General features: G+C 36.9%; 1 long non-coding RNA gene across 1 annotated transcript in view; it reads right to left on the bottom strand.

The window, feature by feature from the left end:
• LOC128144195 (uncharacterized) overlaps nucleotides 1-25,146 on the bottom strand; it is a 158,023-nt gene that overhangs the window by 122,261 nt on the left and 10,616 nt on the right. The window contains exon 2 of the long non-coding RNA XR_008236004.1: nucleotides 15,030-15,149. This is a non-coding gene — a long non-coding RNA (uncharacterized LOC128144195). The remainder of the gene's footprint in view (nucleotides 1-15,029; nucleotides 15,150-25,146) is intronic.

Here is a 25,146-nt window from a genome sequence, read left to right as displayed (position 1 = left end):
CTAATCAAAATAACTTCAATGTAACTATAGGACAATTCAAATCAGCAAGACAGGATCAGGCCATGAAATTCAGATCTCAGTCCTGTTTTCAAACACTCCTCTCAGAAGCTCAGGTGAAAGTTTTACTTCTATTTCAAAGACAGGAGTTTATGTAGGATAGGATTTAGTTCAAGGTTCAGATTTTATCTTGCCTATACTGTATGTAGTTTGCATCAGGCTGAAGTCCACCAAAGACAATAGATGTTCAGAGCCAAAACCCTCAGAATAATTTCAGGCTCGCATACTAACTGGAAAAAATATATGTGAAAGTAATTCTTTAATGCTAAATAGGGAAAATGTCCCAGACTTAATAACAATGCAGATAAAATTTCTTTAGTCCTAGTTAATGCTTTAAGGCATTGATGGCTGGAGTCTGCTTTGCACCAGTGGAAAAGAAATATAATTAATACATACTTATACATTTTTAAAGAGAAAAACAAAAATCATGTAAACTAAAGGGCATTGAGGAAGAGGGGGTTTTGTGACATAGCCACTCTTAGAAAACAAGTATAAAAGTGCCATTCACGTGGCTGGCCCTAAACCAATTGTAGACTTGAAAAGGATTACCTTTGATGTATAAAGATCAAAAAAACATTTTTTCAGGTAATAAGATCTCTCTCAGATGGATTTCAGTAATATGAACATGTTTTCCATAGCATGGTAATAAAAATAAAACAACGCAATAAAACTACAACTAGGACTAAGTCAGTCACTCTTGAATTCTTAGTGGAAGGTCAAACAAATTTACATTTGGTGTTTATAGTTTTTAATGTAACAGTTTTACATAATGAAAAATTATAAAAGCAATGTGAGTAATATGACTTGAAATAATTTTGCGGCTGTGGTGACATCATAACAAGCTTGATCAAGAGGTCTGTGATGTAACCAGAACTGTAACAATTTTTTCCAGAATGTCAGTTTTTAAAGGAGCTTTGGGAATGTGGGTGGAGAAGGAATATAACGTAAAACTTTTCTTTTTATCTGTTTTCAATTCCTGCTCAGGCTATACCATATACTTTATTCCCTTCTCTTTTTAATTGTACCATGTCTTTCTCTGATCTTCCCTCTTGAAGGTACTAAAAGCCCAATCTGAACAGTATCACAGCCATTGCTTTCATCACACTTTTTTACAAGTAAATAAATTCTTTTCAAAACAAAAAAAGCTTTTTTTTTTTTAAATTGGGTATTTGATCTTAGGATTTCCAAGTACTGCTAATTTCAATATATTAGAGAATGTCTCAGTGCAAACATTTTATACATAGGTAAGATAAAAACAGAGGCTCAGTGTGAGATAGTGGTAGAAGTAAGAATAAGACCCTGAGATTCTGACAATGAGAACCCTTTCTACCCATTGTGTAGAATCTTCCATAGTGGTTTATGAACTTCTAGGGCTCTTCTGTTCAAGGCAGGACAAGTGGAAGTGAGTGCTATCAAATGCTGTGCCAAAGCCAAGGACCAAGGAGAAATATAAATTGTGAAAATGATCGTGACTGACTATCAAAGTCACGTTCCTCATGGATGGCACCTTAGTAATCAGAGTACATTGAGCTGCTTTATTTTAACATATTTGTAACGGGTTGTTTCCAGTTATTATGAAAGACTATGCTCAGCCAGAAAAAATGGCAAACATTTGCTATTTTCTGTCTTTTGTTTAAATCCTGCTATGGCTCCCATTGGTATCAATAGTGTAAGTGCAGGGAAACACCTGTACGTTTACTCATTTCATTTCTTCTATCCAGTTCAGTTACAGAACCAGATTTCCACTGCAGTCTTTGCTTTTTACCTAATTTTCCATTTGAGCTGGCAGAAGATCAAGAAGGTCAAATGATTTGCTCGGGGTCACATAATGAGTCAGAATCTTGAGCTCAGATTAAATCCGGGATACACCCTGGCTCCAGCACACGGGACTTGTCTACTCAGTAAACTGCACAAGTTCCAGCTGTTTTCCCTCCTCACATGAACTGAATATGAGGAAGTTTGTAGAGAATCTGTCTTAAGTAGAAATTCAGCCAGCAGCAGGCTTTCTGTAGGTAAATGCTGGATTTAAAGTGGGGTTAAGTCAATATCCAGAACTGTGTGCTACCTAGTATTGTTCTTTTCATTTCTTATCCCCTTCAATTATCTGTCCCTTTTCTTTCTTGTGGTTATCCAAGAAACAAGGAAAGGGTTTTTTAAAATCTTTGTTATTACATGTAATCTCTGAAGACAGAAACAAACAAACAAAAATATTTAACCACAGAACATTTCCTGCAGCCACTGGAGCTCATGCTTTTATTCATTCGGTACATGGAGAAGCTGCATCACTATTAGGTAAAATCATGACATAGGGGAAGCCTAGTCTAGGCTTCTAGATTACAAGCAAGACTCAGTGTTTCAAATAATCACCACAGATACAAATGAAAGTTCATGGCAGAGTTAGAGAGCTCATACAGGTTACTGAGGATTCCTGAAGGGAAAATTAAGAGTCTATATAATTTCTACTGTAGTAAGGTGGGAGCATTAGGAAATACCACTACAGCTTGAAGGTCTCAATTTCTTGTACATCTTGTCTGAGTCAATAAATTTGAGCTTTAATTAGGTAAGGGCTGAAACTTATCTTGCATGGGAGACCACTATAATACCAAAATAAAAGGAAGATAGGGAATCCAATGCTACTTTACCATCAATGCAAGTTCTGCAGCAGTCTAGAGAACTAAGGTATACTTTATGTAATTAATCAATTACAGTGTTATTAAACACTATTCCTAGTATGAATGCTGCTGAATACCTTTGGAAAAATATATATGTTACAACAGAACAGAAGAGGGACTCCTAATTTGTTCATCAGTGGTGTCAGTCTAGGTAACCATTTCAATGCTATACTGGTCACACCTCTATCACTATTTAATGTCTTACATGGCAATAGTGCCAGGTGATCATGGAGAGGTTACAGACTTTCCCATCTGAGAACAACAATTTCTGTTATAAGATACAATAGTTACATGTATCCCATAACAGAATGTAAGTCTCACCAAGTCCTATCCATCAAAAATAGACAGATGTAAGCATTTGGTAAATTCTCCTTAAAAAGCCATCCAAAGGCAAAGACCTAGAACACTTCAATACCTAGCTACAAGCTGGACTGTAGTCAGCCCTGAATTAATCAACCCCATCACCACCGTGATGTTCCTCTTACTAACAAAATCCCATGTGCACAAAGCAAACTGGTGGGGGACCATACTCAGAGAAGATGCACTTTCCTCTTGAGAAGGTACCCTGCATCCACATTGCAAGTATTGGTCTCTGCGTGGTGCTTGGTGTGCAACTTAACCTTGGTTTCCATCAGTTGTGAAACTGCTTCCTGCACACCAGTAGTGCAGAGACTCTAGACTGCACCACTCAAGTAGAGACACAGAAAACCCACAGCTAAAAACAATGCCTCCAGTGCACTAAACATAGATACACCCCGTGTGATCCTCCTCTAGGATCAGACCTGAGAGGCTGCTCTTTGTCACCTACCAACTGGATTATAACAATGCAGTACACTGAGTATGAAGGTGCTGACCCTCAGGAAATGCTAACAATTCAAAATATAGCAATACATGTTCTCTGAAACACAGACTGTCATGAATGTTATTAAACATGTCCTACCTTGACATCCAGTAGAATGACGAATAAAGTTGAAGATCATTTATTTTAATCATATGGTGCTCCACAGTTTGCAGCAAGATGTAGAAATTATTTTATACACCTTTAGGGTAAAGACTGTGGTTGACAACTTCATTGCTTAGAAACTTCAGAACTTGATCATAATGGTGACACTTACTCATCCATACTAGAGTAAGAATATTCTGAATTGCTGACACAGGCTTCCAGAATGAATTCCCTCAAGTATGAAAATGTGCTGTCTTCTCCATGTTTATGTTGCACTTTTCTGACTTTACTTTCTCTAAAACAAAGAAAGATCACTGCACATACCTATGTGTGTCTGCATATCTGTTTCTGTATGTGTGTGTGTATGGATATATGTTTGCATATTAAAAGCTTGACAGATTAAGTCACTGTGTGCATGCTTTCTCCCAGGAACACGCTGAGAGAGAAAATGAGCCTTGCAACAGACACAATGCACCTGGCTTAATGGATGGTGGGAAGGGCATCCAGGGATGAGCGTAATACCTGAGTCTGTCTAGAACAAACCACCACCACTTCCACTCATGGAGAATTCTAACATCTGCCACCAACACACTCTCTTTTAAAAGTTAGAAGATAAAATTCAACTTTATAATTTCTTATAAGTTCACACAAACAAAATGAACTCATAGGAAAGCTGTTGGAGTTTAAAAGTTATGAATATAAAAATATAAAACTCAGATTTGAGGCTGACAATGGCCAACTCAAAGATGCACAAAGCTCTCAATCATATAATATGAATATGAAGTAAGAGAAAATGGTAATTTTCTGATTCTCCTCATGGTCATCTGTGACCCAGTTATTTCCATGAGTACTACTCACACTCTCAGTGCAACATTTGCTTTGACAATCTGAATTTGTCTGAGCTGAAACTCACATCATATTATTATCTATCATATAAAGATAAATTCATTTTTTAAAAAACACGAGAGACAAGTACACCGATTAGCAGATATTTTGTATTGGCAATTAATATCTCAGAGATGAAGAAGGTATACACATTTTGCTCAGGCAAAATAGTTGTCCTGTTTGCCAAACATAGACAGCTCCTTAACTGTGATCAGAAACCCTAAATGGACAGAAAATTCAGTGGAAATTATTCTTATTACATTGCTGTAGCTTAAATGTAATTTCAATGCACTTAAGGGCCATTTTACAGTGTTAGAGCTCTGCAAAGGTTCCTTAATTGTAAATAAAAGCAACACCTAAATGCTCCAAATGCTTTTTCTTTTTAAATTAGTAATCATCTCTTCTGAGGAGCTCATTAATCAAGCAACACAGAACAGATGAATATGTACTTTCTTTTGCTGCAGAATAAACACTCTTCAGATTTAACAAAAGTTATTCCGAATTCATACTGAATCAGAAAAGGAAGAGCAAGCCAGTTTTGATTGGACTCCGTATACTTACAGTGTTGCTAACTCTCAGGATTTTATTGCACCTAGTGTATCACTTCATGTTTTCCTTCAGGCCCCAGCTGATGTAATTCTGGGTCAGCATGTGATCTTTCTGGAGGAAAGCATGCCAGTGTGACTTGGGTGTATCCTGAAGACGCAAAAACAAGAAGTCAAAGAAAAAGAACTTCGTAAGTATGGTAGCTTCAAGTTCTCATGATTTAAGCAAATCTCATGATGCTTTGAAGGCTGACTTATGGGCAAGGGAGGAGAAGCTTACACTTGCGGTTGGCAATGCTACAGTTATTATAGAAATAATAGCATCAGAAACCTACTTTGAGAAAATCTAGCACTCACAGCCAATGGAGAGGCAAAGTACCTTGCCTTCCAGAACCCCCAGAATGCACAAAGGGAACAAACCTCCAGATGACCCCTTGTGGGGACCCTTTCTGTAAAACGCCATCTGACTTGGCATTTTCAGTCTTGCAGAAATGGATCTGGGGCTCACACTGACCCAACAGAGTCATCCTCACAGAAACTGTGGAGTTTCATTTTGAGTCAGGACACACCATTTCCTATTTCCTGATAAAATCTCTCTTGGAAGCCCTAGATTTCAGGATCATGTGGAAGCAAGGTTGTCCCTCCACTCTCCCTTCCTCTTCCAGGTAGAGGGGTAATACATATACACAGATGGACATACTTACAGATACAGAGTACACAATTAGACCCAAATGATTACTATTTCACCCAAGATTTTACACACAGAGTACCCTTTGCCTCCAAATGAAACTTTCATTAGTAATGTCTTTTTGTATCAGGCTCACAAAATTCAATAGGAGTTTTGTCTGAAAGAAGTTTTCAGTAGTCCTTTAAGTGGAATAATGTAAGTATTTTTAAGTGGCCAAGTTGTGCATCACGAAACAAGAATTGTAAATAAGGAAGTACTTTGACTAGTGCAGAAGATTGATACAGCACCTGACAGCTTTCATTACGTAAATCTAATTTATTTCAGCAAACAAGTGACTGGAATCATGCATCATTTCTGAACGAGCTGACCCTCAGGTTTACATGGTTGGCTGATACGGGTTTAAAAACAGGAAGCTCCAGCTGTAACATGAGTGACCCAGACAGCAAAAAGCTAGACACCAAACTAAATTGGAAGGCAGGAAGTCAAAGTTCATGCTCATACCACAAACAATACAAAAATAATAAAGTTCCTCTGAGATACATTTGGCAAAGCCAAATGTCATTGTGAGGCATAAAATATAAAAGAACTGATAATATAAATGTTTATAGAAAAACAGAGCAAAGAATTGTTGATAAATTACCAGTGTTCCAACCAAATGTTCCAAAGAGCTAACCCACCTGCATACATTTTCATAAACACTATAGGTACACTATAAACTGAACACTAACTCTACCAGGATGCCTAACTCCCCAAGGTTCTGTTAACTAGTCCATTCAGAAGCCATGGGTTTTAATTATCTTTATTATTTGGTTTCCTAAACCCTGATTTTAGTTCCCTCTCAGCTCCTGGATACCGCTGGAGCCCCTGCTCCATTAGGCACTTTTTTCTGGTCCTCTGACACTCTCTTGTAAAGCACTTTTTACCTCTCTAGGGACCTGCTTTTCGGCACTTTTGATCTCTAGAATCTTCCATGGGCTCACAGCAAGCCTTTACAGCCCACATCCAGAAACATCACATCCTGTTTGCATCGGAGCTCCCCAACGATTTCCCCAGTAACAATACTTGGTCTATTGCTGTTGTTTTCTGGGGACTCCATTTCTACAAAAACTGTATAGAGACAAGTATATTTGCCTACAGCTGAGTGAAGTTTTCCTTTTAGGGACAGAGTAAGCCGGTACAGAAGAAAGTCTAACACCTAACACGGGTGTTAGCTCTGCAATCAGGAATAATGCCACTGAAGCAAATGAGTCCTGAGAGATTTACATCTGAGCAGCTGGTGGTTGCCAGAGCCATGATCTAGATCTATGCAGATCCCTAAAAGCAGGAGCTTGATTCTGCAGCAGGGCTGCAGCAGTTACATTCAAATTTTCCTAATTCCACTCTGCAGGAAATAATGGAAGTTTTTCATTTAATTTCATGTACATTTAATTTCTTTGGGAATATAATTCATCCCTAGACTCCTGACAAACTAATCTGTCTAATCACCAGCTATGTATTCCAGCTTCATTTTATGACTCCTCTGCATCCTTGTGTTCTGTAATCAACTTCCATTTGCTATGATCTGTCCCATAGCCTTGCGCTCAAAAACTTGAAAGGTAGTATCCGCCTCTGCCTCTCTGAGAATAACTATTATCTCCATTATGTCTGTAGAGAAAAAAGGGTTAATATCGACTGCACCCTATATATCCTATATAAGGTACTTCTTTCTCTGCAGAACTAAAGGCACCATAGTCTGCAGAAAAAATTTTCTGAGAAAGTAAGATTTTCTTTGTCACACATCTGCAATAGATCACAGCTGATCTAATACTTTATTTTACCACACAAACAACATCGGTATTTTCCACAAATCTTGCTCAGAGGACTTTTTCTCTGAAGTTCCTTTTTCATCTTGTTTGCCTTTTTGCTTTCCAACTTCTCCTGTTTATTCCTTGCCTTCTTTATTGCAATGAATCTCAAAAAATATTATACCCTGTTAAAAGAATGGCAATCTTTCTAAAATTCTGAACCAAGTCAGTGCTCAGTTTACACATGCACTAATGACCTACTGAAGCCAAGGGGGCTTCAGCACATGCACACACAATATATCTTGTTGAATTAATTTTTATTTAAGCATGTGGATAAAAATTTTAAATTGCAACATAAGAGAAAAGGAAAACTTAAACAGCAAAGACTGAAATAAAATACAGGAATTTTAAAAATTTTCCTTTCTATTGAATACCTCGCTTCATCTTAGTTTTGGCAATTTCTGTATAAAAGAAAAAAAAAAAGATTTTAACATTTGAAACCCTAGAAAAGTACTGTTAATTCACCTGACAGCTACCAATACTGCAAACCACATGAATCCAGAAGCTTTCCAAAAGGTCTCTTTCTGCTAATAGTTACTGGATTACACAGAGGCCATTATCACATGCCACCATCATTATTAACAATTGTATTCACAATAGATGTCAAAGCACTTCAAGGAAATGCAAAAACTACAAAAATAATGAGTGAAGTTCCCTTTGTCATCAATATTTTGTAAATGAAAAATTAAGAGGCCCATAGGATAGGGTCTGCACTTTGAAGATAATCTAGCATTTTGCATTCTGAAACTTTGTATCTTGTATCTTTGTAATCTTAAAATGATGGACCTATTCTTCAAAGGCAATTTTACCGCCACCATTTACTATTAATTTTGCTAGGACAACTACTGAACCACATTGTTCTGTGATGCAATAGCGTGGCAGAGAAACAGCCAGTTTAAAGCATGAGATAAACTTGTACCTGCATGTACATTGACCTGTAGTGAAAATAGAGATGTGCAAATCTCTGAAAACCAAACACAGTATTCTTAAGTTGGATATTCAAAGACTAGCAATCATTTTAAAGCTCCAAGTGCTCAGGCTGAGCTTAAAATGTGAAACAAACTGAAGATCTAGGGACAGAATTTTGTTCTCCCAGGTTATCACTACCTTTGTTGCACAGTATTAAGGTAAATTAATACGCTGGAAAATACCTCAGTAAAGTATTCAGTGCAACTTAGTTTATCCTAATTAAATGCTAGCTTTGTATTCTTCAAAAAATGTAATTAGTAGAGCTTCTATGGTTTCTGTAAAACTTTTCTGATATATTTACAGTGCTTTAAAACTTTCTTCAACACAATCCACTTAAGGTAAAAAAGTCTACAATCTTGGGGGGGAAAATGAAAATAATTGTCAAAATGGATAAATGGATTTAATGACAGGTTTATTTTTACTTTAAGTTTGGTGTTTTTACATTTTGCAACCTAAATTGTGACACAGCTTCAATTTGTTTCCTCACTCAAGTAATTTAAGTTGCAATACTGTTTCCTGAATTTGCAATTTCAATTTGCTCATTCTTCACCTCAGACTCATCTTTCCTCTTCATAGTGAAGGTTTACAGAATTAGTCAAATATGCCTTATCTGTGTCCCAGATTAGATCAGTGAGAATTAATACAGAATGTTCCTACCTTACCTGATTTTGCATAAAGAGATTAGAAGTGTTTAGGAAGGGAAGATTATTATTATCCTCTGTGTTTAATTGTGATGATAGGTTACTAAACATCACTGCAGGAAAAAAAGCTTTTTGCTAGATAAATTAGGTATTCTAATTCTATTCTAGTGTTTTCAGCATTTTCTAATCATGATTTTGTAATTCTAGAGATCTGTATGCGCTAAGTGCATAGGACATATAACTCGAAGGTAAATATTGTATCAACATTACACTGCAAAGAGTCTTCATTCAGTACTGATAGGTACACAGATAGTAGATTCCAGATCTATTAAAGTTGTCTTAGAGGTTTGTGGTCATTGCGTATAGTGCTCTATATGAATATAAATATTTGATTTCCTTTCATACACTAGCAGGATGGGTTAGAGATAATTCAGTATTATTATATAGTTAAGGGCAGACTTTTACAAATACAGATACACACTAAGATACCACATACAGATAGTTACATCATATAGTATGATTTATTATCTATCCTCAAGCATGCACCTACAGTATGGTTTGTTATTTATCCATATACATGCACGTGTATTTATACACATTTACTTTAGGCCATTGGTGGCTGTCAGCTTTTGTGATATTTCAAAAAAGCAATGAACATTATTTTGCTATCTCTAATGTACAAACTATCAAAACAAATCCCATCTTAACAGCGAGTTCAGTGTGTGCAGCAGACAACTCTGTCAGGCCACTTGCAGTTACTTCTCGCTGTAGGCCTTGGGCCACTTGGTGGCAAGAAAATTTCACCTACCCCACTCTTTCTACCTCAACACCCACATTCTGGTATCTGCAAACTCATGTAAGAAAGCTCTTGCCCCAGTCCTGTTGTAGTTGCACTTCTGTGATACAGCACAGTTCCCATGCAGGACAGTGCTAACAGGGTAGACAGCCCCTTTTGAGATTCTTAAGGAAAATCACATGTTTTTTTCCACAAGCCAGCATGATTTGAACCCAGCATCTTCAAACAATAAAAACATGCCTGTCCATCACTTGACCAAATGGAGCAACTCAATAACTAGCAGATGTGCAAACAAGCTCTTAGTGCATTTTACTGATATGTTCCTCAGTGTCTCAAAATGCTGCTCTCCATGAACTAGGATCACAGCAGTTCTGCTACATGTAGCTTGAAGAATAGTCTCAGGCAAAACGTAAATCTTTATAGTAGAAAAAAGTGATTTGCAAGAGGCCAGCTATAGATTTGCGTACTCAAAATGATGGGAATAGGTACTTTTCCATGCACTGAACAACAACAGTTCAAGTTTTCGGTGTGCATCTGTATAAATCATGATGAAAATAAAAACTGATAGCATTTTTAATGAATTGAGCATCTTTGTCCAAATTTTCCTTACATAAAATGAATAAACATCCAAGTGCATATATGCACAGCTGTATTTTTTGAAGTTTTTGACCTCAAACAGCCTTCCGTATTTTATTTCTCTTTGCATCCTTCCCCATAATGAAACCGTGTAAACATTCAAAAACTAATCTCTGTTAACTACAGAAAACAGCAAAGTTCTTGCTTCTGCTGTTCTACCTGAAATGGAACAGACTATTCCTGAGCATACGTACAGCACAAAGCACACTTCACAGCTGGCTTCAAATCCCAGGAAAACCACTCAGAAAACAGAGAGAATAAGCTGAAATGTGAAGTACTAAGTATTTAGCAACAATGCTTAGACAACAGCAGCAATATGTTGTTTTGCTTTGGTTTGAGACTGAAATGCTTTCAGTAGATAGAGTTTGGAGCTGCTCTTTTTCAATGACAGGGAAAAGAATTTTTATAAGTTATTAAATCAGAAGAGCTAAGCTCCCCAGGAACATAGGACAAGATCCGATGTGTCCAACAACTCCTCTTCACATGTGCTCTATCCATCAAAGGAAGAGGAGGCCCAACCTGCCAAGCAAATGTTTTATATTGAGCTGGAGGGTTCCAAATGTCTCACAACAGTGTCAGATAAACAAAAGGAGACACGAGAAGGTGACAGGGAAGCTCTCACTCAAGTGTTGCTTCTGTTTCGAAGATGAGTGACAGACAAAGAATTTTCCCCCATTTAACAACAAAAAGAAATCTCAGACTACTCAAGCTAGACAACTATGCGAAATATCAGTGTTGTCTAAAATCTTTTCTAAGGTAAAGTATACAAATATATTTTGGGTGTAAAGAGAAACCCAGTCAAAATACCATAAATTATGCTTCCAGCGGTAACTTTTAATAAGAAAACCAATACCACAGTAAGAACATTTCAATAATTTCATTAAATATTAAACTTTACCAACCACAGAGATTGCCCACTTATCAATTTAATTTCTTTTCTGCTAGAAATAGTTGTATCAGATAGTTATTGATTGGCCAATGGTAATTTGGGGCACATTTAATAAATGTAATAAATATACATGTAGTTTCATGAAACATTACTATGAAAACAGATCTCCCCAGAAGCGTGAGATGGCAAAAGTAAAGAACTAGTGACAACTGGCAGAATATCCATCTTTTTCTGTGATCAATATTGAATTACGATACAGTTGAATAGCTGAAACTGCTGCCTGCTTTATAACACTTAAAACTACTTAAAAGCACCAGCCAGGGCCTGTCTCACCCCCCATGATGAGGGAGTGGGACAGGCTGGGGGACAGCTGGGGACACCCCAGAACACCAGGCAAGTGGGCGGTGGAGGTAAAGGCCGAGGCCAGCCTGGGACATCAGCCCACGAGCGGACCCGGCTCGGCAATGCCCACGGCCAGGCAGGACAGGGCCGTGGTGGGACTGGAGGCGGGCACCTTACAGCATTACCAGTGCAAGGACTGGTGGCCCCGGGCAGGCTGAAATAGGGTCCCGTGCCATGGGTGGGGTGGCAGAGGTCTCACGGAGGCTGGTAAGGGCCATTAAGGGCTACTAGTGCCCCCTGTACCCTGACAGTAAGTCAGTAATACCCGTCTGCTGAAATAAAAAACACAGTAATGATGTTCACTTCCGACAACAAATTTCTAAGGCGAAGAGGAGTCAGCAGAGGACAGGCATAACCGTTATGAGAAGATCTGTTTTGATAGATCTACAGACTGGCATTGGGAAAGTTGCTACACACATTTCCATCTTTGTTTTTTGATTTTTTAAGTGAATGGATTAAGGGAGAAGTCAAGCTGAGCAGTCCCCACAGCCCCATCAGAACCTGGGCATAAATGGGAACCCTAAAAGCTGAAGTGAAAGGAATCAAAAAGCTGTTTAATATATCACTGAACAAATTAACTTGCTGCTTTTGATGGGTATAACAGTCTTCCCAATTTTAAAAATATTCCTAGCACTTGCCTACTATTTTAACTCTACTTCAGTAAAGTTACTGTGCAAATGTTCTTGCTCTGTAAATCAGCAAATTTCCCCCTCTACTAAAACTGAGATTTCACAGTCAATTTAAGCTGATCTAAGACTGCACTGCTCCTGAACAGGGCAATCCAACTTCCTTTTATCTCCAGCTGAGTGTTCCCACCACTTCCCTTGTGCGGGCTCTACAGATCATACAGCCAAAGGATAAACAAGATCAGCTCACTGATCCTACTGAAAACTAACACTGAAAATACTTAGTTTTCAGCCAGTTTCTGAAGAGTTGAAAACACCCCTTTCTGTGACAATCTACAGTTAACCCTCGCATAAATTGTTTGTGAAACCTCAGCGTTAGAGCGAAAGTGAATTGAAAAAAAAAAAAATTAATAACTGAGCAAGAAGTGACATAGTACCAAAAACCTGGCAGTCTGTTACAGGCAATTACAATATTTAAAAAAACCAGTTTTTACTCCAGTTTAGAAAACCCCCTAGTCTACACAGATCTTAACGTACAAGAAGTGAACAGTTAAAATGAAACAAATTACAGTAAAACACTCATTTTGAGAAATGTATTTCAAATCTACAAATACTTAGCTCACATGAGAAACATAATCCAAGGAAAAAATCATAATTAAAATGTTGTAATTTTCCTTTTTTATTTCTCTTTGCTATTTTTCTTACTTGGTTGTTTTAAATTTTTATGCATTTTTAACCTGGCATTGGAGTTTTTAATTAGTAATTTTTTTCATCAGATATTTTTTGCTAACCCTGCTTGTAAAGCAGTTAGCAAGAACTTCTTTCCCCTTTTCCAGTCTTCCGTGTTTGTTAGATTTTATCTGTGTGGTATTGTGATAATAAGCATATTGTTCCTTTCTGATGTTTATTTCTTGCTGCTTCTGGTTTTATCTATCATCTAATGTGTGTTGTAACATGAGAAAGTGTACCTTTATGGCAGCTAAAGATACAGCAATAGAATAATGTGGAAAAAATAGGTTGCTCTAATTAACTTATACCATTATCAAGAGTTTTAATGTTTACATTAGAGAACAGACAGGTAATATGGATAACTAATATAATACTAGATAAAAATATATTAATTAATAATATCAGAATACTTGGCTGAGTTCTGAATTTCCAAAAAACATCAAGTTCGTAAGTGTAATCACTGGTTTTAGCCCTCTTCTGATGCTTGCATTTTATAAACACACATTTTTTTAATCTAAATATAGTGCTTGTAAAGATGGTAACCCATCTGATGAGGTCTATATGCAGGTGGAATCCCCCAAAAAGAGTTACTAAGAGTTTTCAAGTCTCCACATGCAGTCAACAGTAAATTAAGGGCATCTATGAAGTCTGCTAAAACAAGATTTTTATTGCAGTCATAATTTTCATGATGTAGGTATACAAATCAAGACAAGTAAATGTCTTTATTATAGGACTTGTCAAAAACAATCAAACAGTAACATTTGATTCATACAGACCTAAACTCAATTTGAATTTGGGACTTAAAAGCCTTAGACAATCTCTCTCATTACTAATCTCTGTAATATTTGACTTCTTAATGTGTTATTCTTTTGTAGTGTTATTATTAACTGGATTATTAACAATTCTGTGTATGTGTAGCTTTACCTCTGTGCACTGATTTGTATTTTTAATACCTTAGCACCCATTCACACATTACAAAAATCAGCCAGTATGTAGACGTTATATATAGTTGTATGCACAGAGCAGCAGATAAGAGTGGTTCACCATCAGTAGGAGTTGTATGCCTAAACCCTATTTAAACTTTAGGTTTTGCATGGTACCCTCCCAAATCAACAGCTGGGGCAAAAAAAATTACTTTCTTAAGAATGGGCAACAGTCATCTTCACACAAACAGGTTAAATTATTAAAAATGACATGAGCCTCCTTTTAGGTTGATTATGGCCAGACTGGGGTTCTTGGAGATTACTCAGTGACTCAGTAAACTCATTAAATGTGACAAGATGCTAAAACACTAATGGTTTCTATTCTGACCTTTTCTACTCTCTATCTTTTTGTCTGTTTTTTTAATCATGTAACCTCTTAGGGAAGGAAATATTGCCTTCTTTTATGTTGGGAAATTGCCCAGAACATTGCAGACACTACCCAAACAAAGAGTAACTATAATAATAACAAAAATAGGAGGAGGAGGTTTACTTGACCCCATACCAGCAGTCCCCTAAAGACTCCTATCAAACTCAATGGAATTGTGACCTGGCTTATTGCTTAAGTAACATTGCCCGTAGTTAATTGCACCAATATAATTAATGCTATCAAAATTTACAACAGAAAGGATGCATTGCTATGCAATCAAGAGATAAATGAACTTATTTTTGGAGAGAGTCACATATGATAGTTAATGTAGCCACTTAAAAATATATAAATACGTACCTTTCATGTTGTCCTGGGATGGAGTTAAAGAGACCTAGAGTTTCCTGTCAGTTCTGCTCCTGACTTCATAATCTTCAATATGACACTGTTAGGTAAATCTCTGTGCCTCCATCTCATAATCTGTTAAACAAATATAACGCTACTTAAGAGTTCAATACCATTAATACAGTTTTTCTCTACTGAATAAGGTCTCAAAGCAAAACCTTTCCCTTTGATCTTGTTTGCTGCAACATGCCCTCTGCCAGTCCTCAACAACACCTTTTAAGTAATGTATAATAAAAAGGTCAATGTAATGAAATAAACTCTGCCAATACCTCATTTTCCCTAGATTTAATTATGATGAATCTTCTCTACCATGATAACATTTTTTAACCTTTATAATTTTACAAAGTGCTTGTACCAGATTCTGTTAGTCCCTCATATTTCATGCTATGTAGTTCCATTTATCCCCCATCTATGAAATATAGTGCAAGCATGACAATTCATATTTTAGAAACTTGCAGTATTACACAAGGAACACTGCCTTCCTGTATCATTAATACCAACATTATGATTCAGACCCATGGCTTCTAACTCTTTCTTTTAGGTTAATTTATTGCAGTAATAAACCAATTTCTTTGCTTGCTTCTAGTATTTTATATAACAGTGTAAAGATTTTAAAAGCGTATTATCAAGACTCCAGTTATCCTTAAAATTCTGTTAATACTTCCATGGTCTTACGTATGTGATTTTGCCATCAGCTATGAAAATGTCGGCCTTGTGACTACTGGTGGGGCACCCCACTGAGATTTGTTTGATTTTTGTTGATCCTTATGGGTATTCGGTATATCAGATAGTAAAACAATCTTTTGTATAGTTACCAGAATCTCTCCTCCTTAATTAAGAGGGATCTTGCTATATGTTACCTAGAAAATGCATATTATAAAAGAACATAGTCTCTACAGAAAAAAGAAACTGTAAGTATATATACAAAGAGAGAATATGTGTTAAATAAGCAACTGCTATTGAAAACACTGTCATAAATCAGCAAGTAGATGCAATGGTATCTTTGGTCAAGGCTGTATCTGCAGCTCTGTCAGTGGTCTGTGGATCTGTCTCACCTCCTGCTATCCATAGAACTTTTCTTGGGGAAAACTATTCTCATAGTTCAGCACTTAAGTGTGTTTTTGGTTTAAGTCCTGGGAAAAAGATTTAACTCCACATGACTGTTTATCCCACAAGCCAGCTTTCAGTTTCATTTCTGACTTTGTACAGTACTGGTAACCAAATATTAAAAATTGACATAAACTGAGTGAAAGTTCATTTGTTGTATTTCATAGTTTTCTCACTGAAAAATGCTAAAATTCAAGCATGTATCAGATAATATAATACTAATATTAACAATTCTAAATGCCCATATGCAGAAAATTTGAGAACAAGTTTCTCGCATCAGATCAAAATCACTGAAAGCTTCTCCACTTCAGTTGGCACTGGTTCAGACTATGATATGCATGGATTTGAGCTTTTGAAATATCATTTTTTGTTACAAAGTGTGACCTTATAGGACAATCAAGACTGGTAGCATTAATGATAGTAATAAATTCTGAAGTCTTTAGTTAAGAAAATATAGTTGAAACCAGAATTACTCACTTTGTGTTGAGCATGTTCAGTGGCAATTTTGCCTTAGTAAAGCTATCAAAAGTGGCTTAAAAAGCGGATTTTAAAAATGGAAGAAATCAGTGGAGTTTTATTCCCCAAAAGACTCTTTAAATAGAAGGCTTGATTAAGTGAAAGTTAGTTAATGACTGCAAAAAATATCTTTCAAGAAAATACCAAGTCCATAATGAAATAACTTGGCAAGATCCTGAGAAATTTAACCTGCAGAAAACTCAAACAAAAGCCTATGGATAGATCAAGATTTCTCAATCACTCCAATAGCATAGAAAACAGAAGCAAAACTACTAGTGAAGGAGACATTTCAAGGGCACCTGCACCTCTTCTTTACCATTAAGCTAGAGGATTATTGGGGTTTTTTTGACAAACATTTGAAAAAATGTGTTTTACCCATGACTTCTAAGACAAGAAAAAAATGTGTTCGGTTTACAGTGTACAGGCCATTTGGCTGCCAGGGAATCATGCTGCTTTTCTTGGTAGCCTATTTGGCTCGACACATTAGCAATTTAAGGACTGTTTGTAATTGTGCATCTGTGGACACAATCCCAGTTGCTCTTTGGGAAAAGTTCTGGGGAAATGTCCTGGCAAAGAGACTGCAGGACTAGTTTAGAAATGAAATTTTAAAATGCAGATAAAGAACTGGAAACAGGTTTTAAAACTAAATTATTCTGTAGCACTGTGAAACTTCTGTTAAAGGATATTTATAAGCACAATACAATGCAAATACAAATAATGCATTTCTATTAAGATAAAGCTATTCCACAGATACAAGTATAAAATCACATGCCCCTAAAAAAACTAGCTGCAGTTCCTGGGACTTCATCCCCTAGGCATACTCTCTTTGAGCACAGCTAATGCATAGAGGACTGTACTTCTTTGCATTGCTTTAATGTTTAAGGCTGTTGCAAACAACCAAATTAAATATATTTGCACCAAAAATGTGTTAAAAACAATTCTAAGGTTGTAAATCCAAGCATTCAAAATTTACAAAATGCCAGAAAATGGAAGAAGTCTAGAAAATAAAGACCGCTCATCATACTGGATTTGTTTCTAATGCCATCCTCCCATCCATTGTACTGCACTCCTATCCATTAAAAAAAAAATCTAAGATTGACGGGAACATCTATAACCTCAAGGTCATCATACAGAAATGCCATTATGTGGAACCTTGTGAAAATGTTGTCAGCAGTATCTCTGCTGTACTCTATAGCTGGCATTTCAGCCTGTCCCTTCTGCAATTAATAGTCACAGTAATAAGATTTTGAAGTTTAAATCTCTTTAAAGGAGAAAAGCTGCTTTTTCATCCTATTCTCAAAGCGTACAATATGATTGGCAAAGTATCAGGAATAATAAGACAACTGGTTGACGTAAACCCCAGGAGGAACAGAGCAGCTTTTGTTCTGAGCTCTCATCAAAATCTTGGAAATCTTGCAATAGGAAATGTTGCTGGAATGTAGGTTCTTATTCAGAGTTCTTACAACGGCCTAACGGCCTGCAATATCTGAAATCTCTTACCTGCTTCAATAATTATTGTACACCTTCCCATTTGCTGCCTGTAGCTGAAACAGCTATACAGTTAACTATTCATAATTTTCTTGATACAAAAAAATATATATTTTGTTCTCTATTAATGCATCATTATTCTTGTTGTCCTACTGGAGCTACTAGTTATTCTGATTGTTAATGCGATGATTGCTATAAGGCATGCAATAAATGATGCAGTCATAAATACTATAGATCATAAAACTAATGCCTTAAAAAGAAAGAGTAGCTTAAAGCACTGTACACATGAAGACCATACTTCCTAGACTGTATGTTAAATGTAATGTTAAATTTAAAAAACCCTTGTGTAGGTTAAAAATGAAGGTTGTAAAGTCAACATTAGCAAGTCAGAAAAAGGAAAACTTATGGTTCAAAAAGCTATACTATATCCACTACATAGGCAAGCTGAGTTATCTTAAACATTTAAAAAATGTATGGTAACGACTTCACAAGGAAAGAAACAGAATAGAAAACCTTACTATTGGTCCTAAACCCCCAAGCATTTGCCGCAAACAGAAGGCTTTGGTAGGTATACAGATGTTTTTGTAAAACCCAGAATTTTAAAAAAGTTTTGAGTTATGTAAGGATCAGTGTCACCTCTTGAATTTAATTTCTTCTTTTTTAAATACGAAAGAAAAAAAGAAAAATTTGCTTGTGGAGTTTGCATGAGTTGTATACTCTGCTGTCCAAGTACTCTCACCAAATCCGGTTTCAAGTGTGCATTGTCATGTAATTCAAGTACTTTGAACTTGAGTTACTTCCTTCTAATCAATCTAGTAGCTTAAAGGAGAGCACCCACTCCATAAAAACTACTTGAACTGCTGTGCTCTTATTCACACTGCTTTCCACTTATTTATGATGCTAGGATTTCTGGGGACATATCTCACAGATATGAAATCAGGTGGTCTGTGTGAGATTGTGTATGCTGCTTACAACCACACTGAAGGAACTCTAACTAAAGTACCAATCCATTTAGGCTGCAAGCAAAGTTAATGAAAGCACTAGTCATTACTCTAGTTAGCTTTGCAACATATACTCACCACTGAAATTCTGCATGAACCCAGACAAATGGATCAATTAAACCATTCACCTCTTCTGTAGTCTCCATGAAAGTAAAGAAGAGGCTAGAGCTTAAAATATCTGCTATGACCATACAGACATGTAATGTGGTTCAAAGCATTCCTAGGTAAGAGTGTGGCAGGAAGGCATTTTACAGTGAGAAGACTGAGCTGGATGTGTTCCCATAAGGAAGCAGATCTGTTTTGACTAAACGTGTCATATGCTTCTGAAAAACAGAGGCAAAAAAAGCAGCTTTTTGGAAAGAGGAAATGTTATTTTAACAAAGATTTCTCTGACAGAGAATCGATTGTATGAAATTTGTTTCTACTGTTGTTCAGAGGAAAAAAAAATGAATATTTCTAATATAAATTACACCAAGAAATACTCAGCTCAAGGGGTAAGTCCAAATCAGTTTTCATATAAAGTCAAAACCAAACACAGGAAAGCCTTGAGGTAAGAACCAGAAAAAGTACCAGAGCAGTGTGCAGGAGGTTTGGGATCAACTGATGTCACCAACTGCCATTTGATTACGTCACTGAACAAAAGATACTCACCATGAACCACAGAAATGGGGGTGCTATCTGTGGCAGGTTGATGCCATTTTCTGCTCTCCTGTGATACCATGTTAGGGCTTTATTTTTAGAGATGAGCAAGGCCTGAGGGTCTGCAATTGTTAAGGGTAGGAAAGTAGAACCTGCTCACTGCAGCTTTCTCTCCCTTTCAAATCTCTACTCTCAGGAATGCAACAGACCTCCTTTTAGCAAGCAATGCAGTATATTATCTATGTTCTTGTAAGATGTTACTCATTTTTTTTTCCATTTTAACTTTGCTCTCTCATTTCCAATTTGAGTTACAGTCTCTTAAGCTAGAAACCTAAGATATGAGCCATCCCTCCTGACTGGTATTCAAGTTGCTGAGTGTTCATAAAATGGTCACTGGTCACATGTCGTGTGAGCTTTCAAATAAAGTAACTCTCCATTACAAAAGATGCTTATAAATGTCACACTCTAACGTGTTCTTACAGACCTCTGAGAGATACAAAGGTGGGAACATCACAAACAAAAGAAAACTTTGGTGGGTCCCAGTTCTACATAACAATCCATTTAACAATACGGATGTGTTTACTAATTACTGGATGTTTAGAAAACATTTTGGTATAACATGTGTAGTTCCTTCTGCTTTCAGAATGAAATGTTAAGTTGGAGGGGATTTTTCAGGATGGAGGACTGAGGGGGAGGAACAAGGGGAGGAACAGGGGGTTTTATTGTTGAGCTGCAGTGCTGAGTAGTCAGTGGTAGGTGGATACTGCTTTGCAGAGAAATCATGCCAGCTATAGCAAGAGGAAAAGGAAAATTACTCACAAACTCGATTTCACTTTGTTTTCATTCTATTTGCCCACACTTGTACCTGCAACACCGATTCACTGATTTCAGCTTTCTAGTTATTTTAGAAGTGCTACGGTGATGCCAACTGGTATAGCCAAGAGCTTTCAGTTAAATACAGAGAGAGGAACATTGTATAAATAAAAGTCAGTTAAACAGTTTCGCAAATTAACTGGTGCTGTGTAGCCCAAGGCTATAAAAAATCTTGACTGGGCCAGCAAACTTTCAAGCTTGCATCCTGCCTATCTTCCTGCCGTAGGGAGCCTTTGTATAAGGCTCATTGTTACACAAAACAGCTACTTCAGCAAAGGAATCACTTCAGGAATTTAAGCCTTATTTGAGGGGATTATCAGCAGTCATTGTTTTGATGTTCCTTAATTTTCAGGGTTTAAGAGAAGAGATGCTAACCCATGGTCCAGTTCTTTAAACTATATTCTGAATTCATTGCTATTCATGTCAAGCCAATTCACTATAAACTGTAAAACGGAGTTTTACAGAGTATATTAATTCATGCACTGAAAGTTTCCCAAGATCATGTACCCTCTGTTTAAATATAATCTCTTCTGCATCTAGTACTCATTAAGCATTCTAAACATCACCATAAATACCTAAAGATCTGAATATTATTTGATACTCAATATTTATTTAAAGTATTTTGTTACCCTGTATTTAACTGATCACAATATATCAGAACTAGTTACAATTTTCAGGTCACTGAATTAGAAGTCAAGATTTCTTACTGCTTTCCCTGATTGCTCACTGCTTCTGGGAAATAAGTGTTAAATTTACACATAGCAGTTACCCTGGATGACTGACATACATTTCTAAATTTCTGTGTCAACTTATGCCAGTTGAAAATCCTCGCTCTGCAAAGCCCTGCTCTGTTTATTGGTCCTCATTATTTTTTAATGCATTTATATTTTTGAGGGAATATCACATGTTTCTTTTTAACAAGGAGCCTCAGAATTTTTCCCTAACCAACTAATAGGTAACTCCCTTCACAGACAACTGTAGATGGCCCCTATTAATACTGAAATCATTCAGTTTGGATGTATACTGCAAAAAAGGGAGTTTCTGCCTAAGCTACAAATTTATTCCTCCCTAGCTTGTTAATTCAGTCCAAGCAAACATTCCTTCTAACCCTATATAAAGACATTTCTATTTGGACCGCAGAGATCCTCTACTAAAACCAAAATACAAACCTAAGTAAAAGGTGTAGTATGTCCTATCTATGAATTCACGGCTAGTAAAACCTTTTCTACCTTGGTCAGTAAAAGAATTGTTCTTCACCAATTCATTAAAACTTTACTATAGAAATTCCTAGACTAATGATCTGAGGAGTCCAATTTTCCGTGCCTTCATGTGTAATCAATGTTCAGAAGCATATTTCATTAAATCTTCAAACCAGTGCAAACCACTGGAAGACCATCATCATCTGCATGTTCAGTCCTCTTCACTCCTCTCATCGCGGGCATTCAGTTAGGTTAAATTATTTGTACTCCATGTCCAAAACTCTCCTTCAGTGTCTTTTAAATGAGGGACCATTTCATGCTGTGTGATCTCAACTTCCCTTGATGACAGCTCTATCCTACCGGAACTATGAAACTGTCAACATGAAGAGCAAAATTTAGGTGTGCAGAAGACAGAAATGGCTCAAGCAGCTATCCCACAAACTCTTTCAATAGAGGTCAACCACCTCAGCATCTACGAGGAAAACTGCAAAACTCAATGTTTCCATCAAACAGCCCAAAATAATACGGCTAAAAGTTTCTTGCTGGCTGGAAGTAGAAGAAAAATATTTTGTACACCTTGTAGTTTCAGAAAATGAGTAGATAGTATCATGACAGACATGGAATAAGACAACAGATCACCTTGATTTAATAGAGGTAAAAGGTGTGCATGGTCAGACTTTGGGGACTAATGCCCTGTAGTAAACGTAAGGTAATATAAGGCAGCTCTGCATCTGTGACAGAAGGCCAAGCAGGCCACACTAATAGTTTCTCCTCCTTTCTTAGGCACAGTATTGTCACAGTCAATGTAAGGTAATTTGAGGTCACCTTTATCAACAGATCGAAACCAAAGTGTTTGGGGTTTTGTTTGTTGTTTGGGGTTCTTTTTTCCAAAAAAAACCCAACAACCTAACTTAAGAAACATTAACTTACCATGCATATTTCTTAACCCAACCCATATGATATGAGATCATCTAATATTCAAGGTTTTCTTGGATTCAAGTACACACACTGTTATCTTCTTTTTAAAAAGCATTAAGCTGATGCAGTCGTGGTTAAATGGCTTGCCTGGAGTCATCCAGCGTATGAAAGGTAGAGCCATTAATAAAACCCTGGAGTCCCAACTGACAAGTTCTTTGTAGTAAGGATTGGAGTGTAGTTCCTCTCTAGCTAAATTAAAATGTTGTGGTTTATATCAATAGAAATATGGGAATTTCCACAATGCATTAGACCCTAGCACATATTACGCAGTATCCTTCATTTGACAGTGGCCAGCAGTAAAAAAAAACAACCCCCCCCAGCCCAGCTGACAAATGTTTTGCTTTTCCCCCCATGCCAGCCATTATATTTTCCATGGATCTCTAAAAATGCATTTTCACATTACTGGTAAGAAGATCTAATGGCTTGTCCCACTGATGTCAGTCTTGATCCTAGCAATATAATCCCACCACTTCCCTTGTATGGGCTCCAATTCCACAATGAGCCAATTTAGGGAACTAAAACATCAGAAAAATTAACCCTACCAGAAAAAAAAGTGAAAAGCCATCTATCCTTTTTCTGCCTGAGACTTATTACTATGGAAGCACATATTACTGATTGTAACAGCTCTGGATATATACAATATTCACGTAAGCATCTTCTTTCTGGAATCCCTGTACATTTTTAGCTTCAGTGATCTGAAAATTGTAGCAGCACACACAACGCGTCTGGCCAGTGACCTCCCTCTGCTACTAGCACTCAGGCACACCAGCTGTGTGGCTTCCTCAGCCAAAGGAGCAATAGGTCACCACTATTTTAAGTTCATTGACTGTCCCCTTATTTTAGTCTTGTAAAATTAGAAGACAATAAGCTCCTCCTCTGTTTTCTCTAGGCCATTCATTATTTTATAATTTACGCCCCTGTTATTCATGTTTGTTCAAAACCTAACAATGTCAGTCTTTTTTGCCCATGCCCTTGTCCTGAAACAGTCTCATTATCCAGTCCTGGGTACCTCCCCTGACAGGGACAACCAAAGAAATATTTTGCTGATTTCAAAATGCACTGCATTTACTCTTAGCATTTTCACTCATTTTCATAAATGCAAATATGCACTCCAAGAGTTTGATTCCGTATCACTTTCCTGTTCATGAGTTAATCTAATTTCATGCAAAGTTGATACAATACACAACTATTCTTACGAAGTAGTATTTTACATCTGTTCTTTACTGATATAAATGACAGTATCAAGTAACCTGGAAAAGAAAATCCAACCTAGAAAAATAAAAGCATATTAATTAAAACATACTGTCTGTCCCTTACTAAATTATACATTTCTAAATCTTTTAGAAGCATGCCTTTTCAAATAACTCAGGGGATTTGCAGTTGCCTACCGAGCTTTTCATTTCTAGGTCACTTGTTAAATCTACCCCAGGTCAGCACTGACTGAAAATTATTACTGTCTGGCAGCTGTTTTCTAGTCTACATAAAATGAATTAGTGGTTTCATTCCACTTCCTAATGGACAAGTGGCCCCATCTTACACTTCGACCTAAATGACACCCTGTTGTCTACTGCAGGGAAAGAACTAAATAAACTCTTTTTATTCCGTAGGTAGGTCCTCATGGTTAGGAATGAGACTGGTGGGACCCTCAGGGCTATTATAGCACTACTCCACAAGAAATAAAGCCCTCCATCTATGGAATTCCTGTAATCAGAACAGAAAAAACGCTATTTTGGTGAGGTGTTGTGGTGATTATTTTGGTCCTCGGAGGATCTTTGTCATGTGGTTCAGTGGGGAATATGCTACAGGTTGGCCACTGTTACAGTTAAAAAGAGAGTTGTCCCCTCCACATTTCACAGTTCAAAGGGCAGAGAATGTGTGTATGTATGTACTTGTGTATGTATGTGTCCTTGTGTATGCATGCAAGGAACCAGAGGAATAATCCACAAAGTTTTCCTGTTTGATAGTAGTAGAAAGAAAATTGCTCTTTGATGGAGATACAAATACGTTTAAAATGTTTTAATAGTAACACAGTGGACAAACAGATAAAGAGATATGCTATTTAACAGCAAGAGATGGAAGTTACAACGTGATCCATGACTTTTACTCATTGTGCTCTACTTGTCCTAGGAATAAAACAGATTTTTCCATCTTGAAAGCCTCCAGTTTTACACTTTCACAAGCATTGCATTCCTTTCTTTTTAGAGTAGACACCAGTACAAATGCACCAGCATGTATTATTAAAGAACTTTGTGTCTGTCTATTTGTATTTAA

The sequence above is a fragment of the Harpia harpyja genome, chromosome 7 (assembly GCF_026419915.1).
Source record: "Harpia harpyja isolate bHarHar1 chromosome 7, bHarHar1 primary haplotype, whole genome shotgun sequence".
Lineage (NCBI taxonomy): Eukaryota > Metazoa > Chordata > Aves > Accipitriformes > Accipitridae > Harpia > Harpia harpyja.
Note: the sequence above shows the minus strand (reverse complement) of the source record. Positions and strands in the feature narration are given on the sequence as shown.